Below are 19965 nucleotides of genomic sequence, written 5' to 3' on the forward strand. Positions count from 1 at the left end.
CTATATACAGTATGTGCCGATGAGGGTATAACAGATGTCAGTGTATATACTGAGTATTATATATGGGAGATACAACAAGCTGTGTGTGCACGTACTATATACAGTATGTGCCGATGAGGGTATAACAGATGTCAGTGTATATACTGAGTATTATATATGGGAGATACAACAAGCTGTGTGTGCATGTACTATATACAGTATGTGCCGATGACGGTATAACAGACTTCAGTGTATATACGGAGTATTATATATGGGAGATACAACAAGCTGTGTGTGCACGTACTATATACAGTATGTGCCGATGACGGTATAACAGACGTCAGTGTATATACGGAGTATTATATATGGGAGATACAGCAAGCTGTGTGTGCATGTACTATATACAGTATGTGCCGATGAGGGTATAACAGATGTCAGTGTATATACTGCGTATTATATATGGGAGATACAACAAGCTGTGTGTGCATGTACTATATACAGTATGTGCCGATGAGGGTATAACAGACGTCAGTGTATATACGGAGTATTATATATGGGAGATACAACAAGCTGTGTGTGCATGTACTATATACAGTATGTGCCGATGAGGGTATAACAGACGTCAGTGTATATACTGCGTATTATATATGGGAGATACAACAAGCTGTGTGTGCACGTACTATATACAGTATGTGCCGATGAGGGTATAACAGACGTCAGTGTATATACGGAGTATTATATATGGGAGATACAACAAGCTGTGTGTGCACGTACTATATACAGTATGTGCCGATGAGGGTATAACAGACGTCAGTATATATACTGCGTATTATATATGGGAGATACAACAAGCTGTGTGTGCACGTACTATATACAGTATGTGCCGATGAGGGTATAACAGACGTCAGTGTATATACGGAGTATTATATATGGGAGATACAACAAGCTGTGTGTGCATGTACTATATACAGTATGTGCCGATGAGGGTATAACAGATGTCAGTGTATATACGGAGTATTATATATGGGAGATACAACAAGCTGTGTGTGCACGTACTATATACAGTATGTGCCGATGAGGGTATAACAGATGTCAGTGTATATACGGAGTATTATATATGGGAGATACAACAAGCTGTGTGTGCATGTACTATATACAGTATGTGCCGATGAGGGTATAACAGATGTCAGTGTATATACGGAGTATTATATATGGGAGATACAACAAGCTGTGTGTGCATGTACTATATACAGTATGTGCCGATGAGGGTATAACAGATGTCAGTGTATATACGGAGTATTATATATGGGAGATACAACAAGCTGTGTGTGCATGTACTATATACAGTATGTGCCGATGAGGGTATAACAGATGTCAGTGTATATACGGAGTATTATATATGGGAGATACAACAAGCTGTGTGTGCATGTACTATATACAGTATGTGCCGATGAGGGTATAACAGATGTCAGTGTATATACTGAGTATTATATATGGGAGATACAACAAGCTGTGTGTGCACGTACTATATACAGTATGTGCCGATGAGGGTATAACAGATGTCAGTGTATATACTGAGTATTATATATGGGAGATACAACAAGCTGTGTGTGCATGTACTATATACAGTATGTGCCGATGACGGTATAACAGACTTCAGTGTATATACGGAGTATTATATATGGGAGATACAACAAGCTGTGTGTGCACGTACTATATACAGTATGTGCCGATGACGGTATAACAGACGTCAGTGTATATACGGAGTATTATATATGGGAGATACAGCAAGCTGTGTGTGCATGTACTATATACAGTATGTGCCGATGAGGGTATAACAGATGTCAGTGTATATACTGCGTATTATATATGGGAGATACAACAAGCTGTGTGTGCATGTACTATATACAGTATGTGCCGATGAGGGTATAACAGATGTCAGTGTATATACTGCGTATTATATATGGGAGATACAACAAGCTGTGTGTGCATGTACTATATACAGTATGTGCCGATGAGGGTATAACAGACGTCAGTGTATATACGGAGTATTATATATGGGAGATACAACAAGCTGTGTGTGCATGTACTATATACAGTATGTGCCGATGAGGGTATAACAGATGTCAGTGTATATACGGAGTATTATATATGGGAGATACAACAAGCTGTGTGTGCATGTACTATATACAGTATGTGCCGATGACGGTATAACAGACGTCAGTGTATATACGGAGTATTATATATGGGAGATACAACAAGCTGTGTGTGCATGTACTATATACAGTATGTGCCGATGAGGGTATAACAGACGTCAGTGTATATACGGAGTATTATATATGGGAGATACAACAAGCTGTGTGTGCATGTACTATATACAGTATGTGCCGATGAGGGTATAACAGATGTCAGTGTATATACGGAGTATTATATATGGGAGATACAACAAGCTGTGTGTGCACGTACTATATACAGTATGTGCCGATGAGGGTATAACAGACGTCAGTGTATATACGGAGTATTATATATGGGAGATACAACAAGCTGTGTGTGCATGTACTATATACAGTATGTGCCGATGAGGGTATAACAGACGTCAGTGTATATACGGAGTATTATATATGGGAGATACAGGAAGCTGTGTGTGCACGTACTATATACAGTATGTGCCGATGAGGGTATAACAGACGTCAGTGTATATACGGAGTATTATATATGGGAGATACAACAAGCTGTGTGTGCATGTACTATATACAGTATGTGCCGATGAGGGTATAACAGACGTCAGTGTATATACGGAGTATTATATATGGGAGATACAACAAGCTGTGTGTGCATGTACTATATACAGTATGTGCCGATGAGGGTATAACAGACGTCAGTGTATATACGGAGTATTATATATGGGAGATACAACAAGCTGTGTGTGCATGTACTATATACAGTATGTGCCGATGACGGTATAACAGATGTCAGTGTATATACGGAGTATTATATATGGGAGATACAACAAGCTGTGTGTGCACGTACTATATACAGTATGTGCCGATGAGGGTATAACAGACGTCAGTGTATATACGGAGTATTATATATGGGAGATACAACAAGCTGTGTGTGCATGTACTATATACAGTATGTGCCGATGAGGGTATAACAGAGGTCAGTGTATATACTGAGTATTATATATGGGAGATACAACAAGCTGTGTGTGCATGTACTATATACAGTATGTGCCGATGAGGGTATAACAGACGTCAGTGTATATACTGCGTATTATATATGGGAGATACAACAAGCTGTGTGTGCACGTACTATATACAGTATGTGCCGATGAGGGTATAACAGACGTCAGTGTATATACGGAGTATTATATATGGGAGATACAACAAGCTGTGTGTGCACGTACTATATACAGTATGTGCCGATGAGGGTATAACAGACGTCAGTGTATATACTGCGTATTATATATGGGAGATACAACAAGCTGTGTGTGCATGTACTATATACAGTATGTGCCGATGAGGGTATAACAGACGTCAGTGTATATACGGAGTATTATATATGGGAGATACAACAAGCTGTGTGTGCATGTACTATATACAGTATGTGCCAATGAGGGTATAACAGACGTCAGTGTATATACGGAGTATTATATATGGGAGATACAGGAAGCTGTGTGTGCACGTACTATATACAGTATGTGCCGATGAGGGTATAACAGAGGTCAGTGTATATACTGCGTATTATATATGGGAGATACAACAAGCTGTGTGTGCATGTACTATATACAGTATGTGCCGATGAGTGTATAACAGACGTCAGTGTATATACTGCGTATTATATATGGGAGATACAGGAAGCTGTGTGTGCACGTACTATATACAGTATGTGCCGATGAGGGTATAATAGACGTCAGTGTATATACTGCGTATTATATATGGGAGATACAACAAGCTGTGTGTGCATGTACTATATACAGTATGTGCCGATGAGGGTATAACAGACGTCAGTGTATATACGGAGTATTATATATGGGAGATACAACAAGCTGTGTGTGCATGTACTATATACAGTATGTGCCGATGACGGTATAACAGATGTCAGTGTATATACGGAGTATTATATATGGGAGATACAACAAGCTGTGTGTGCACGTACTATATACAGTATGTGCCGATGAGGGTATAACAGACGTCAGTGTATATACGGAGTATTATATATGGGAGATACAACAAGCTGTGTGTGCATGTACTATATACAGTATGTGCCGATGAGGGTATAACAGAGGTCAGTGTATATACTGAGTATTATATATGGGAGATACAACAAGCTGTGTGTGCATGTACTATATACAGTATGTGCCGATGAGGGTATAACAGACGTCAGTGTATATACTGCGTATTATATATGGGAGATACAACAAGCTGTGTGTGCACGTACTATATACAGTATGTGCCGATGAGGGTATAACAGACGTCAGTGTATATACGGAGTATTATATATGGGAGATACAACAAGCTGTGTGTGCACGTACTATATACAGTATGTGCCGATGAGGGTATAACAGATGTCAGTGTATATACGGAGTATTATATATGGGAGATACAACAAGCTGTGTGTGCACGTACTATATACAGTATGTGCCGATGAGGGTATAACAGATGTCAGTGTATATACGGAGTATTATATATGGGAGATACAACAAGCTGTGTGTGCATGTACTATATACAGTATGTGCCGATGAGGGTATAACAGATGTCAGTGTATATACGGAGTATTATATATGGGAGATACAACAAGCTGTGTGTGCATGTACTATATACAGTATGTGCCGATGAGGGTATAACAGATGTCAGTGTATATACGGAGTATTATATATGGGAGATACAACAAGCTGTGTGTGCATGTACTATATACAGTATGTGCCGATGAGGGTATAACAGATGTCAGTGTATATACGGAGTATTATATATGGGAGATACAACAAGCTGTGTGTGCACGTACTATATACAGTATGTGCCGATGAGGGTATAACAGATGTCAGTGTATATACTGAGTATTATATATGGGAGATACAACAAGCTGTGTGTGCACGTACTATATACAGTATGTGCCGATGAGGGTATAACAGATGTCAGTGTATATACTGAGTATTATATATGGGAGATACAACAAGCTGTGTGTGCATGTACTATATACAGTATGTGCCGATGACGGTATAACAGACTTCAGTGTATATACGGAGTATTATATATGGGAGATACAACAAGCTGTGTGTGCACGTACTATATACAGTATGTGCCGATGACGGTATAACAGACGTCAGTGTATATACGGAGTATTATATATGGGAGATACAGCAAGCTGTGTGTGCATGTACTATATACAGTATGTGCCGACGAGGGTATAACAGATGTCAGTGTATATACTGCGTATTATATATGGGAGATACAACAAGCTGTGTGTGCATGTACTATATACAGTATGTGCCGATGAGGGTATAACAGATGTCAGTGTATATACTGCGTATTATATATGGGAGATACAACAAGCTGTGTGTGCACGTACTATATACAGTATGTGCCGATGAGGGTATAACAGACGTCAGTGTATATACGGAGTATTATATATGGGAGATACAACAAGCTGTGTGTGCATGTACTATATACAGTATGTGCCGATGAGGGTATAACAGACGTCAGTGTATATACGGAGTATTATATATGGGAGATACAACAAGCTGTGTGTGCATGTACTATATACAGTATGTGCCGATGAGGGTATAACAGACGTCAGTGTATATACGGAGTATTATATATGGGAGATACAACAAGCTGTGTGTGCATGTACTATATACAGTATGTGCCGATGAGGGTATAACAGACGTCAGTGTATATACGGAGTATTATATATGGGAGATACAACAAGCTGTGTGTGCATGTACTATATACAGTATGTGCCGATGAGGGTATAACAGACGTCAGTGTATATACGGAGTATTATATATGGGAGATACAACAAGCTGTGTGTGCATGTACTATATACAGTATGTGCCGATGACGGTATAACAGATGTCAGTGTATATACGGAGTATTATATATGGGAGATACAACAAGCTGTGTGTGCACGTACTATATACAGTATGTGCCGATGAGGGTATAACAGACGTCAGTGTATATACGGAGTATTATATATGGGAGATACAACAAGCTGTGTGTGCATGTACTATATACAGTATGTGCCGATGAGGGTATAACAGAGGTCAGTGTATATACTGAGTATTATATATGGGAGATACAACAAGCTGTGTGTGCATGTACTATATACAGTATGTGCCGATGAGGGTATAACAGACGTCAGTGTATATACTGCGTATTATATATGGGAGATACAACAAGCTGTGTGTGCACGTACTATATACAGTATGTGCCGATGAGGGTATAACAGACGTCAGTGTATATACGGAGTATTATATATGGGAGATACAACAAGCTGTGTGTGCACGTACTATATACAGTATGTGCCGATGAGGGTATAACAGACGTCAGTATATATACTGCGTATTATATATGGGAGATACAACAAGCTGTGTGTGCACGTACTATATACAGTATGTGCCGATGAGGGTATAACAGACGTCAGTGTATATACGGAGTATTATATATGGGAGATACAACAAGCTGTGTGTGCATGTACTATATACAGTATGTGCCGATGAGGGTATAACAGATGTCAGTGTATATACGGAGTATTATATATGGGAGATACAACAAGCTGTGTGTGCACGTACTATATACAGTATGTGCCGATGAGGGTATAACAGATGTCAGTGTATATACGGAGTATTATATATGGGAGATACAACAAGCTGTGTGTGCATGTACTATATACAGTATGTGCCGATGAGGGTATAACAGATGTCAGTGTATATACGGAGTATTATATATGGGAGATACAACAAGCTGTGTGTGCATGTACTATATACAGTATGTGCCGATGAGGGTATAACAGATGTCAGTGTATATACGGAGTATTATATATGGGAGATACAACAAGCTGTGTGTGCATGTACTATATACAGTATGTGCCGATGAGGGTATAACAGATGTCAGTGTATATACGGAGTATTATATATGGGAGATACAACAAGCTGTGTGTGCATGTACTATATACAGTATGTGCCGATGAGGGTATAACAGATGTCAGTGTATATACTGAGTATTATATATGGGAGATACAACAAGCTGTGTGTGCACGTACTATATACAGTATGTGCCGATGAGGGTATAACAGATGTCAGTGTATATACTGAGTATTATATATGGGAGATACAACAAGCTGTGTGTGCATGTACTATATACAGTATGTGCCGATGACGGTATAACAGACTTCAGTGTATATACGGAGTATTATATATGGGAGATACAACAAGCTGTGTGTGCACGTACTATATACAGTATGTGCCGATGACGGTATAACAGACGTCAGTGTATATACGGAGTATTATATATGGGAGATACAGCAAGCTGTGTGTGCATGTACTATATACAGTATGTGCCGATGAGGGTATAACAGATGTCAGTGTATATACTGCGTATTATATATGGGAGATACAACAAGCTGTGTGTGCACGTACTATATACAGTATGTGCCGATGAGGGTATAACAGACGTCAGTGTATATACGGAGTATTATATATGGGAGATACAACAAGCTGTGTGTGCACGTACTATATACAGTATGTGCCGATGAGGGTATAACAGACGTCAGTATATATACTGCGTATTATATATGGGAGATACAACAAGCTGTGTGTGCACGTACTATATACAGTATGTGCCGATGAGGGTATAACAGACGTCAGTGTATATACGGAGTATTATATATGGGAGATACAACAAGCTGTGTGTGCATGTACTATATACAGTATGTGCCGATGAGGGTATAACAGATGTCAGTGTATATACGGAGTATTATATATGGGAGATACAACAAGCTGTGTGTGCACGTACTATATACAGTATGTGCCGATGAGGGTATAACAGATGTCAGTGTATATACGGAGTATTATATATGGGAGATACAACAAGCTGTGTGTGCATGTACTATATACAGTATGTGCCGATGAGGGTATAACAGATGTCAGTGTATATACGGAGTATTATATATGGGAGATACAACAAGCTGTGTGTGCACGTACTATATACAGTATGTGCCGATGAGGGTATAACAGACGTCAGTGTATATACGGAGTATTATATATGGGAGATACAACAAGCTGTGTGTGCACGTACTATATACAGTATGTGCCGATGAGGGTATAACAGACGTCAGTGTATATACGGAGTATTATATATGGGAGATACAACAAGCTGTGTGTGCATGTACTATATACAGTATGTGCCGATGAGGGTATAACAGACGTCAGTGTATATACGGAGTATTATATATGGGAGATACAACAAGCTGTGTGTGCACGTACTATATACAGTATGTGCCGATGAGGGTATAACAGACGTCAGTGTATATACGGAGTATTATATATGGGAGATACAACAAGCTGTGTGTGCATGTACTATATACAGTATGTGCCGATGAGGGTATAACAGACGTCAGTGTATATACGGAGTATTATATATGGGAGATACAACAAGCTGTGTGTGCACGTACTATATACAGTATGTGCCGATGAGGGTATAACAGACGTCAGTGTATATACGGAGTATTATATATGGGAGATACAACAAGCTGTGTGTGCACGTACTATATACAGTATGTGCCGATGAGGGTATAACAGACGTCAGTGTATATACGGAGTATTATATATGGGAGATACAACAAGCTGTGTGTGCACGTACTATATACAGTATGTGCCGATGAGGGTATAACAGACGTCAGTGTATATACGGAGTATTATATATGGGAGATACAACAAGATGTGTGTGCATGTACTATATACAGTATGTGCCGATGAGGGTATAACAGACGTCAGTGTATATACGGAGTATTATATATGGGAGATACAACAAGCTGTGTGTGCACGTACTATATACAGTATGTGCCGATGAGGGTATAACAGACGTCAGTGTATATACGGAGTATTATATATGGGAGATACAACAAGCTGTGTGTGCATGTACTATATACAGTATGTGCCGATGAGGGTATAACAGATGTCAGTGTATATACGGAGTATTAAATATGGGAGATACAACAAGCTGTGTGTGCATGTACTATATACAGTATGTGCCGATGAGGGTATAACAGACGTCAGTGTATATACGGAGTATTATATATGGGAGATACAACAAGCTGTGTGTGCATGTACTATATACAGTATGTGCCGATGACGGTATAACAGATGTCAGTGTATATACGGAGTATTATATATGGGAGATACAACAAGCTGTGTGTGCATGTACTATATACAGTATGTGCCGATGAGGGTATAACAGACGTCAGTGTATATACGGAGTATTATATATGGGAGATACAACAAGCTGTGTGTGCACGTACTATATACAGTATGTGCCGATGAGGGTATAACAGACGTCAGTGTATATACGGAGTATTATATATGGGAGATACAGGAAGCTGTGTGTGCACGTACTATATACAGTATGTGCCGATGAGGGTATAACAGACGTCAGTGTATATACTGAGTATTATATATGGGAGATACAACAAGCTGTGTGTGCACGTACTATATACAGTATGTGCCGATGAGGGTATAACAGACGTCAGTGTATATACTGAGTATTATATATGGGAGATACAACAAGCTGTGTGTGCATGTACTATATACAGTATGTGCCGATGAGGGTATAACAGACGTCAGTGTATATACGGAGTATTATATATGGGAGATACAACAAGCTGTGTGTGCATGTACTATATACAGTATGTGCCGATGAGGGTATAACAGACGTCAGTGTATATACGGAGTATTATATATGGGAGATACAGGAAGCTGTGTGTGCACGTACTATATACAGTATGTGCCGATGACGGTATAACAGACGTCAGTGTATATACGGAGTATTATATATGGGAGATACAACAAGCTGTGTGTGCACGTACTATATACAGTATGTGCCGATGAGGGTATAACAGACGTCAGTGTATATACTGAGTATTATATATGGGAGATACAACAAGCTGTGTGTGCATGTACTATATACAGTATGTGCCGATGAGGGTATAACAGACGTCAGTGTATATACGGAGTATTATATATGGGAGATACAACAAGCTGTGTGTGCATGTACTATATACAGTATGTGCCGATGAGGGTATAACAGACGTCAGTGTATATACGGAGTATTATATATGGGAGATACAACAAGCTGTGTGTGCACGTACTATATACAGTATGTGCCGATGAGGGTATAACAGACGTCAGTGTATATACTGAGTATTATATATGGGAGATACAACAAGCTGTGTGTGCACGTACTATATACAGTATGTGCCGATGAGGGTATAACAGACGTCAGTGTATATACTGAGTATTATATATGGGAGATACAACAAGCTGTGTGTGCATGTACTATATACAGTATGTGCCGATGAGGGTATAACAGACGTCAGTGTATATACGGAGTATTATATATGGGAGATACAACAAGCTGTGTGTGCATGTACTATATACAGTATGTGCCGATGAGGGTATAACAGACGTCAGTGTATATACGGAGTATTATATATGGGAGATACAGGAAGCTGTGTGTGCACGTACTATATACAGTATGTGCCGATGACGGTATAACAGACGTCAGTGTATATACGGAGTATTATATATGGGAGATACAACAAGCTGTGTGTGCACGTACTATATACAGTATGTGCCGATGAGGGTATAACAGACGTCAGTGTATATACTGAGTATTATATATGGGAGATACAACAAGCTGTGTGTGCATGTACTATATACAGTATGTGCCGATGAGGGTATAACAGACGTCAGTGTATATACGGAGTATTATATATGGGAGATACAACAAGCTGTGTGTGCATGTACTATATACAGTATGTGCCGATGAGGGTATAACAGACGTCAGTGTATATACGGAGTATTATATATGGGAGATACAACAAGCTGTGTGTGCACGTACTATATACAGTATGTGCCGATGAGGGTATAACAGACGTCAGTGTATATACGGAGTATTATATATGGGAGATACAGGAAGCTGTGTGTGCACGTACTATATACAGTATGTGCCGATGAGGGTATAACAGACGTCAGTGTATATACTGAGTATTATATATGGGAGATACAACAAGCTGTGTGTGCACGTACTATATACAGTATGTGCCGATGAGGGTATAACAGACGTCAGTGTATATACTGAGTATTATATATGGGAGATACAACAAGCTGTGTGTGCATGTACTATATACAGTATGTGCCGATGAGGGTATAACAGACGTCAGTGTATATACGGAGTATTATATATGGGAGATACAACAAGCTGTGTGTGCATGTACTATATACAGTATGTGCCGATGAGGGTATAACAGACGTCAGTGTATATACGGAGTATTATATATGGGAGATACAGGAAGCTGTGTGTGCACGTACTATATACAGTATGTGCCGATGACGGTATAACAGACGTCAGTGTATATACGGAGTATTATATATGGGAGATACAACAAGCTGTGTGTGCACGTACTATATACAGTATGTGCCGATGAGGGTATAACAGACGTCAGTGTATATACTGAGTATTATATATGGGAGATACAACAAGCTGTGTGTGCATGTACTATATACAGTATGTGCCGATGAGGGTATAACAGACGTCAGTGTATATACGGAGTATTATATATGGGAGATACAACAAGCTGTGTGTGCATGTACTATATACAGTATGTGCCGATGAGGGTATAACAGACGTCAGTGTATATACGGAGTATTATATATGGGAGATACAACAAGCTGTGTGTGCACGTACTATATACAGTATGTGCCGATGAGGGTATAACAGACGTCAGTGTATATACTGAGTATTATATATGGGAGATACAACAAGCTGTGTGTGCACGTACTATATACAGTATGTGCCGATGAGGGTATAACAGACGTCAGTGTATATACTGAGTATTATATATGGGAGATACAACAAGCTGTGTGTGCATGTACTATATACAGTATGTGCCGATGAGGGTATAACAGACGTCAGTGTATATACGGAGTATTATATATGGGAGATACAACAAGCTGTGTGTGCATGTACTATATACAGTATGTGCCGATGAGGGTATAACAGACGTCAGTGTATATACGGAGTATTATATATGGGAGATACAGGAAGCTGTGTGTGCACGTACTATATACAGTATGTGCCGATGACGGTATAACAGACGTCAGTGTATATACGGAGTATTATATATGGGAGATACAACAAGCTGTGTGTGCACGTACTATATACAGTATGTGCCGATGAGGGTATAACAGACGTCAGTGTATATACTGAGTATTATATATGGGAGATACAACAAGCTGTGTGTGCATGTACTATATACAGTATGTGCCGATGAGGGTATAACAGACGTCAGTGTATATACGGAGTATTATATATGGGAGATACAACAAGCTGTGTGTGCATGTACTATATACAGTATGTGCCGATGAGGGTATAACAGACGTCAGTGTATATACGGAGTATTATATATGGGAGATACAACAAGCTGTGTGTGCACGTACTATATACAGTATGTGCCGATGAGGGTATAACAGACGTCAGTGTATATACTGAGTATTATATATGGGAGATACAACAAGCTGTGTGTGCACGTACTATATACAGTATGTGCCGATGAGGGTATAACAGATGAGCATTATATATGGCAGCTCCAATATCTATGCATATTACACAGGGTGTGCCCAGCAGTGCTAGTGGCCAGACACACTGTATACCCAGTAGACGGACCCCCGCCCATCAGCCCATTCCCAGCACTATATGCAGTTGGACGAGCGCTATGTCGGGCACTTGTGCCCTTTGGTAGGTGACACCGGTGTGAGGACTGGCGCTGAGGAGGGCGAGGCTGGCTGGTTGGCAGAATGAGTGACGACCAGACGTTACAGGTAGGTTACGTGCCGCTAGTGAACCCCAGGAGCACGTCTGTGGGGGGACCGGGCACGGGTGGCACTGACATGCAGCGATCTCACGTGACCACATCTCCTGTGCAGGTGACGTCACGTACCTCATACTCCGGCCGCGAGCACTCATGCACTACTGTGCCTAGAAATGAGGCGGAAGTCACACGTCACGTCCACACACAGGACTCCAACCACGTGTGACTACTCCCGCAATGAGCCCGGCACAGCACACACAGCAGGCAGCCTCCACGCTGAGCCGCTGACCCCGATCCTAGTCTTCCCTACGACAGAGGCTAAATCCTAGGGGCCGGGCTACAGCGCTTCCGTGACGTCACACCCACGTGGCCAAACTTGTGTGGGAGGAGCCATTGTACAGTTTGCAGAAAGTGAGGTGTTTCCATATGTCAGAGACAGGTAGTGAGCGAAGGACGTGGTGTCCCCCTAGTGGTCAGGTCCAGGATGGAACCAGGTTTCAGCAGCTCACAGTGCATGGGCAATTCCTCCCCACAAGGACTGTTCTCCTGTCATATAGAGAAAAGGTTTCTTACGTCTGAGGGAGTAATGGGATTTCGCCAAGTTTTGTAAACACGACTATTTCCCATTCTCCTGAAGGAGGATTTCCGTGTGATAGCCACACACGTCACCAAGTACACGGCTACCCCCCCATTACTGGGGCGCACACAGTCCAGTAATGAGCCTGGGACAGAAGCTGCGGCTGCACAGGTTGCCCCTGTGGATGAGGGGGTGCGCGGTGCTTGCATCCAGGAGGTCAGATGTTTGACTACTCGAGTTACTTACTAGTATGATGGCAGCCAGTGGGAAACTCAAGCGTTTTCTGCAGACCCTCCTAGGGTGTCTGGGGGCAGGCAAAGCACTGACATGGATGGAGCCAGCATGGGGACGACGCATCTGTGACTCCCGGGCCAGAACCAGAAAACATACAAAACCGAAGAGAAATCATTCTTTCCTGTATAATGACTTGTATATACACTTCCTCCACCCCCTAGGCTATGTTCACACAGGCAGTTTTTGCACTTTCTCATTGCTTGCAATAAAGAAACAATATTCCCCATTTGGAAGGAGTGGGTCTCCTAGACTGGTAAAGCGTATGCATTCTGTGCAAGGGTTTCCAAACATTAGGAGGCACTCCAATGCACCCTGTAGCACACGTAGAGTAGGGCTTCCGAAAACATTTACTGTATTTTTTGGACTATAAGGCACACTTTTTTCCAACCAAATTTAGGGGGAAAAAGGGGGGTGTATCGTTAGGTCCAAATGTAGCTTATCAGAGGGTTGCAGCGGCTGGGGTGGAGCAAGATCACAGGAGGCAGGGTCCCTTCCTCAGGAAGCCAGCGACAGCAGAAGCAGTGCGATGGCGGTGAGGCAAAATAGAGTGAATTGCTTTCTCGGCGGCCATTTTCCTGAAGCTGTGGGCTGCCAGGGGCAGCGCCTGCGCAGACTGGGATCTCGGCACAGCTGAGATCCTAATCAGTACAAGCACCACCTCCAGCAGCCATTTCCCTTAAGCCCATGGCTTGCACAGATTGAGATCTTGGCTGGGCCGAGATCCCAGTCTGCGCAGGCGCCGCCCCTGGCAGCCCACAGCTTTGAGAGTATGGACACCAGAAAAGAAATGTACTCCGCTCTGCCTCACCGACGACACTGGGCCCGCAGCATCCGCTCTGCCTCACCATTGACAGCAGGCCCACAGCATTGCATCACTGGGACACCCACTTCTCCCACCCAGGGACCGCAAAAGTGCCCCACTTCTGCCACTTTCAGCCACCTGAGGAAGGGACCATGCTTCCTGTGAACCTGATTCGCCACCGCCGCCTCCTAGGGAATATACCTTAAATTTGGACTATAAGATGGACCCTGTCTTATAAAAATCTTTTTTTCCTATTTTCCACCCCCAAAATATGGGGTGCGTCTTATGGTCTGGTGCGTCTTACAATCCGAAAAATACGGTACATTTAGAAGGAGTAGGACTTCTGTGGCCAACAACAAAGAGTCCCGTATATAAGACCACTATTCAGGGTACAACTGGCACAACAAGGAACTTCAGGCATCCGACTCCCATCTTACTCCAGCTAAAGTGAGTGGCAGTTCCTTCTATGGTGTCTCAGGGCATCAGCCATTTTTTTTATCACCTTGTAGACCTTTACCAATGACAATTCATGAACCATATGGGGGAAACTTCTCCAAACCATCCTCGGGAAAGAATACCATAACTCCTTTGTCCATTTATTCACACAAGCGGTGCATTTGGGCCTTTCTGGCATGATGTCACGCTCACCTCTCCGGCGCGTCCTCCGGCTTCTGTAGCCGCCGCTCGGACCGCTGCCGCCACAGCGCATCCTGACTCTGCTTCGGGCCCTGCTCCTGCCGCCGCCCGCCTCTGCCGCGTCCCCTGTTGCCATGACGCCGGCGGTCTCCGCTCTCCCCTCTGGCTCAACGCTGTCCAGGCACTTCCGGTCCTCTCGGCCCGCCTCCTCTGCTTCTCTCCAGGTACGCAGGTGCACGCCCCCCCTGTCCAGGCGTCCTATCCCTCGGATCCCAGACTCCGCCTCTCCCTAACCCAGAAGTCCTCCTGCGTGCCCTATATCAGGCAGCCTCTCCCTAGGCTCCCTGCCTGATTATCAATTGTGCTTCGCGCTCTGATATCGGGTCCACGCTTCCTAGCGCTCTGTCTGTCCCTGTGCCTTGTACTCCTCCTGACTTCCCGCTAGTCTGCCTGTCAGTTACCCTTTCGTGTTCCTTTCCAGGTCTGCTCCGTTCCGGTCCTCGTCTGCCTGTTCCAGCATCCCTCCTGGTGGTCACCTCCATCCTCGCGGCAACAGCAGTCTCCCCTGTGGTCGTCTTCATTCCCCTCCGGTTCTCCAGTCCTCCCCCGGCCTACGTCATCCTCCGGCTGTCCCCGGGTATCAGCTTCCGCGGCGATAGTCTCCCTTGGGTCTGCCCCTAACACTTCCTGTATAGGGGGTGGTCCACCTGGTCAGCTCGCCTAGGGGAGGTTCGTCGTCGCGGTCCTGAGGGTTCAGCTCCCGGAGGTTTCCAGCCTCACAGCATAACAGTATAATCAGGCCATGGACCCCGCTGGTACCCCGACCCCGACTCAGAAGGAACTCCTGTTCGTACGAGAAAACCAGGCGAGGATAATATCCTTCCTCAAGTCCATGGAGTCCCGTCTGTCATCCATACAGACCTCTGATCCCACTAGCGCTCCTCAGGTGGCGGGTCTTCAGCAGGAGCTCGCTCAGCAGCGTGACACTCAGGCCCACATTTTAAACTACATGGCCTCAGTGGATAACCGTCTTCTGGCTCTCCAGTCCGCAGCCTCCACTCCACCCCAGGCCGCAGCTCCCCACCCACCACCCCGTCTAGCAAAGCCCCCACGCTTTAACGGCAATCCCAAATTATGTAGAGGGTTCCTAAACCAATGTCTGCTACACTTTGAGCTGTCCCCTCTGCAGTATTCCACTGACCGGGCCAAGGTTGCTTTTGTCGTGTCCCACTTGGAAGGGGAGGCCCTGGCTTGGGTAAACCCCCTCTGGGAACGAGATGATCCCATTGTCTCCCAGCTGTCCATTTTTCTGGACACCTTTCGGAAGGTGTTCGATGAACCGGGTCGCTTAGCCTCTACTACCGAAGCGCTGTTTAATCTCCACCAGGGGGCGCTCTCGGTAGGTCAGTACGCCATTCGGTTCCGTACCCTATCTTCTGAGTTGGGGTGGAACAATGAGGCCTTGGTGGGAGCCTTTTGGCGGGGACTCTCTGCTCGAATTAAAGACGAGTTAGCAGGCCGTGATATTCCAGCCTCCCTGGAGGACTTTATCTCCTTGGCCACCCGCATCGACCTACGATTCCAGGAGCGATCCCGCGAGGCCGCCAGAGAGAGAAGACCTCGCGTCCTTCCGGTCGCTTGCAGCCCTCCCCGCTCCCGTCCTGCGTCGTCTTCTGTGGTTCCTGCACCGGAGCCCATGCAAGTAGATCAGCTAAAACCGGTGGAAGAACGCCAGAGAGAGAGGATTGAACAGAGGCTCTGCTTCTATTGTGGGAGTGCTTCCCACTTCCTCCGTTCCTGTCCTATCCGCCCGGGAAACGCCTCCGCCTAGGACAGGTAAGAGAGGCCTCCCTAGGTGATTATGATTCTTCCTCTCTACCTTTGGTTCTCTCCGTTCTTCTGCACATAGGCTCCAAACGTTTCTCTGAGTGGGCTTATCTTGATTCAGGCGCAGCGGGCAACTTTATTCAGTTCGAGGCGGTTAAGAGACTTCGGATCCCTGTGCGATCACTGGAGACTCCTCGGCAGATTGCTTCGGTCGACGGCCGACCCTTGCGGATGTCCGTTACTCAGGTCACCGAAGAAGTGGAACTTCAGATTGGAGCCCTACACCGGGAGAAGATTGTCTTTTATGTACTGCCCGCGCTATCCCATACTATCCTCTTGGACCTACCCTGGTTGAGAACGCACAAGCTTACCTTGAACTGGCGCTCCGGGGACGGACATCCTGCGCTGGGGACAGTCTTGTCAAGACCGATGTCTGTCTGCCGTTCTACCGAAGAACTTCACGCCTCTCACTTTGGCCTCCACTGATCTTCCATCGGCCTATTGGGCTTTCTCGGACGTCTTCGATAAGAAGGAGGCAGAGGTTCTACCCCCGCATCGACCCTACGATTGCCCAATCGATCTGGTCCCAGGCTCGACTCCACCTCGAGGTCGGATCTATCCTTTATCCCCTCCCGAGACTCTGGCCATGACCGAATATATCCAGGAAAACTTGGCCAGAGGCTTTATTCGCAAGTCGTCATCACCTGCAGGAGCAGGCTTCTTTTTCGTCAAGAAAAAGGATGGATCTCTTCATCCCTGCATTGATTATCGGGGTCTCAATAACATCACCATCAAAAACAAATACCCGCTGCCTCTCATTCCGGAGCTATTTGACCGTCTACGGGGAGCACGAGTCTTCACGAAATTGGATCTCCGAGGGGCCTATAATCTAGTCCGCATTCGCTCCGGAGACGAGTGGAAGACCGCTTTCAATACCCGAGACGGCCACTATGAGTATTTGGTTATGCCTTTTGGCCTGTGCAATGCTCCCGCGGTGTTTCAGGAGTTTGTCAACGATGTGTTTCGAGATCTTCTCTACTCGTGTGTGGTGGTGTATTTGGACGACATCCTCGTATTTTCCCCGGACCTGGCTGCCCACCCAAAAGACGTCCGTCTAGTCTTACTGCGATTAAGAGAGCATCATCTCTACGCCAAACTCGAAAAATGCGCCTTTGAGCAATCTTCTCTGCCGTTCCTGGGTTATATCATTTCGGACTCGGGCCTACGTATGGATCCAGGAAAAGTGTCCGCCGTGCTCAAATGGCCGCGTCCCCAGGGAATCAAGGCGATCCAACGTTTCCTTGGTTTTGCCAATTATTATCGGCAGTTTATTCCACACTTTTCTACCTTGACCGCTCCAATCTCCGCCTTAACCCGAAAGGGAGCCAATCCTCACCTCTGGTCCTCGGAAGCTGAGGATGCTTTTCAAGCCTTGAGACAAGCTTTCGCTACAGCTCCCATCCTCCATCGTCCTGAGATCAACAAACCTTTTATTCTCGAGGTAGACGCATCAGCCATCGGAGCAGGGGCAGTTCTTTCCCAGAGATCTTCCTCCGGCCTTCTGCTCACCTGCAGTTTTTTCTCGAAGATGTTCTCCACCGCGGAGAGGAACTACGCCATTGGTGACAGAGTTGCTTGCCATCAAATTTGCCCTGGAGGAGTGGCGGTACCTTCTGGAGGGAGCTGTGCATCCGTTCAAAATCTACACCGAACACAAGAACCTGGCATACATCCAGTCAGCACAAAGACTTAACCCCCGGCAAGCCAGGTGGTCACTATTCTTTGCCCGCTTCGACTTTGAACTGCATTTCCGTCCTGGAGACAAGAATCTCAAAGCAGATGCGTTGTCCCGGTCCTTTCTGGTCTCGGATCATGTAGAGGAGCCATCACACATCATGGATCCCAGTAAAGTTATCATGGTCGCACCCGTTAACTTGACTTCATTACCGTCGGGTAAGACCTTCATGCAGGAAAGTGAGAGGAGACGAGTACTACGTTGGGGCCATGCCTCCAAACTAGCCGGCCATGTAGGCCTCAAGAAAACGCTCCTTCTCATTTCTCGTTTTTATTGGTGGCCATGGCTTCGTCAAGATGTCCGAAACTTCATCGCCTTGTGCCCATCGTGTGCCAGAAACAAAGTCCCACGGCATCTACCCTCCGGACTCTTACACCCGCTTCCGATTCCTTCGGCCCCCTGGCAGCATGTCGCAATGGACTTTATTACTGATTTGCCCCGGTCTTCTGGTCACACCGTCATCTTGGTCGTGGTGGATCGGTTTTCTAAGATGGCCCATTTTATTGCTCTGCCCGGCTTACCCTCCGCGCCTGAATTGGCGAAGATTTTCGTCACCCATGTGTTCCGGATTCACGGCTTCCCCAAACATATAGTTTCCGACAGAGGGGTTCGGTTCACCTCACGGTTTTGGAGGGCCCTGTGCAGTATGATGGAGGTAACGTTGGACTTCTCCTCTTCCTACCATCCCCAGACCAACGGCCAGGCTGAACGCACGAATCAAATCCTTGTTTCTTATCTCCGTCATTTTTCCAACGCCCACCAGAATGATTGATCCAACCTACTCCCTTGGGCTGAATTCACCTACAACAACCATACCAGTGAATCCTCCTCCAAATCACCCTTCTTCATTGTCTATGGACAACATCCAGGTGTACCTCTGCCGGTACCTCCTGTCTCGGGTGTTCCGGCGGCCGATCTTCTGACCGAAGAGTTCTCCAGGGTCTGGCAGGAGACCAAAACCGCGCTTGATCT

The 19965-nt window shown here is 44.7% G+C and overlaps 1 protein-coding gene across 1 annotated transcript in view; it reads right to left on the reverse strand.

Annotated features, from left to right (window-relative positions):
* Positions 1-13433, reverse strand: part of LOC141074247 (oocyte zinc finger protein XlCOF7.1-like) — a 39638-nt gene extending 26205 nt beyond the window's left edge. The window contains exon 1 of the mRNA XM_073561861.1: positions 13192-13433. The gene's annotated coding sequence lies outside the window, so the exon portion shown is untranslated. The remainder of the gene's footprint in view (positions 1-13191) is intronic.
* Positions 13434-19965: the final 6532 nt, after the last annotated feature.

The sequence above is a fragment of the Dendrobates tinctorius genome, unplaced genomic scaffold (genome assembly GCF_039654945.1).
Source record: "Dendrobates tinctorius isolate UK_male_01 unplaced genomic scaffold, ASM3965494v1 ptg000331l, whole genome shotgun sequence".
In the NCBI taxonomy this organism is placed as follows: Eukaryota; Metazoa; Chordata; class Amphibia; order Anura; family Dendrobatidae; genus Dendrobates; species Dendrobates tinctorius.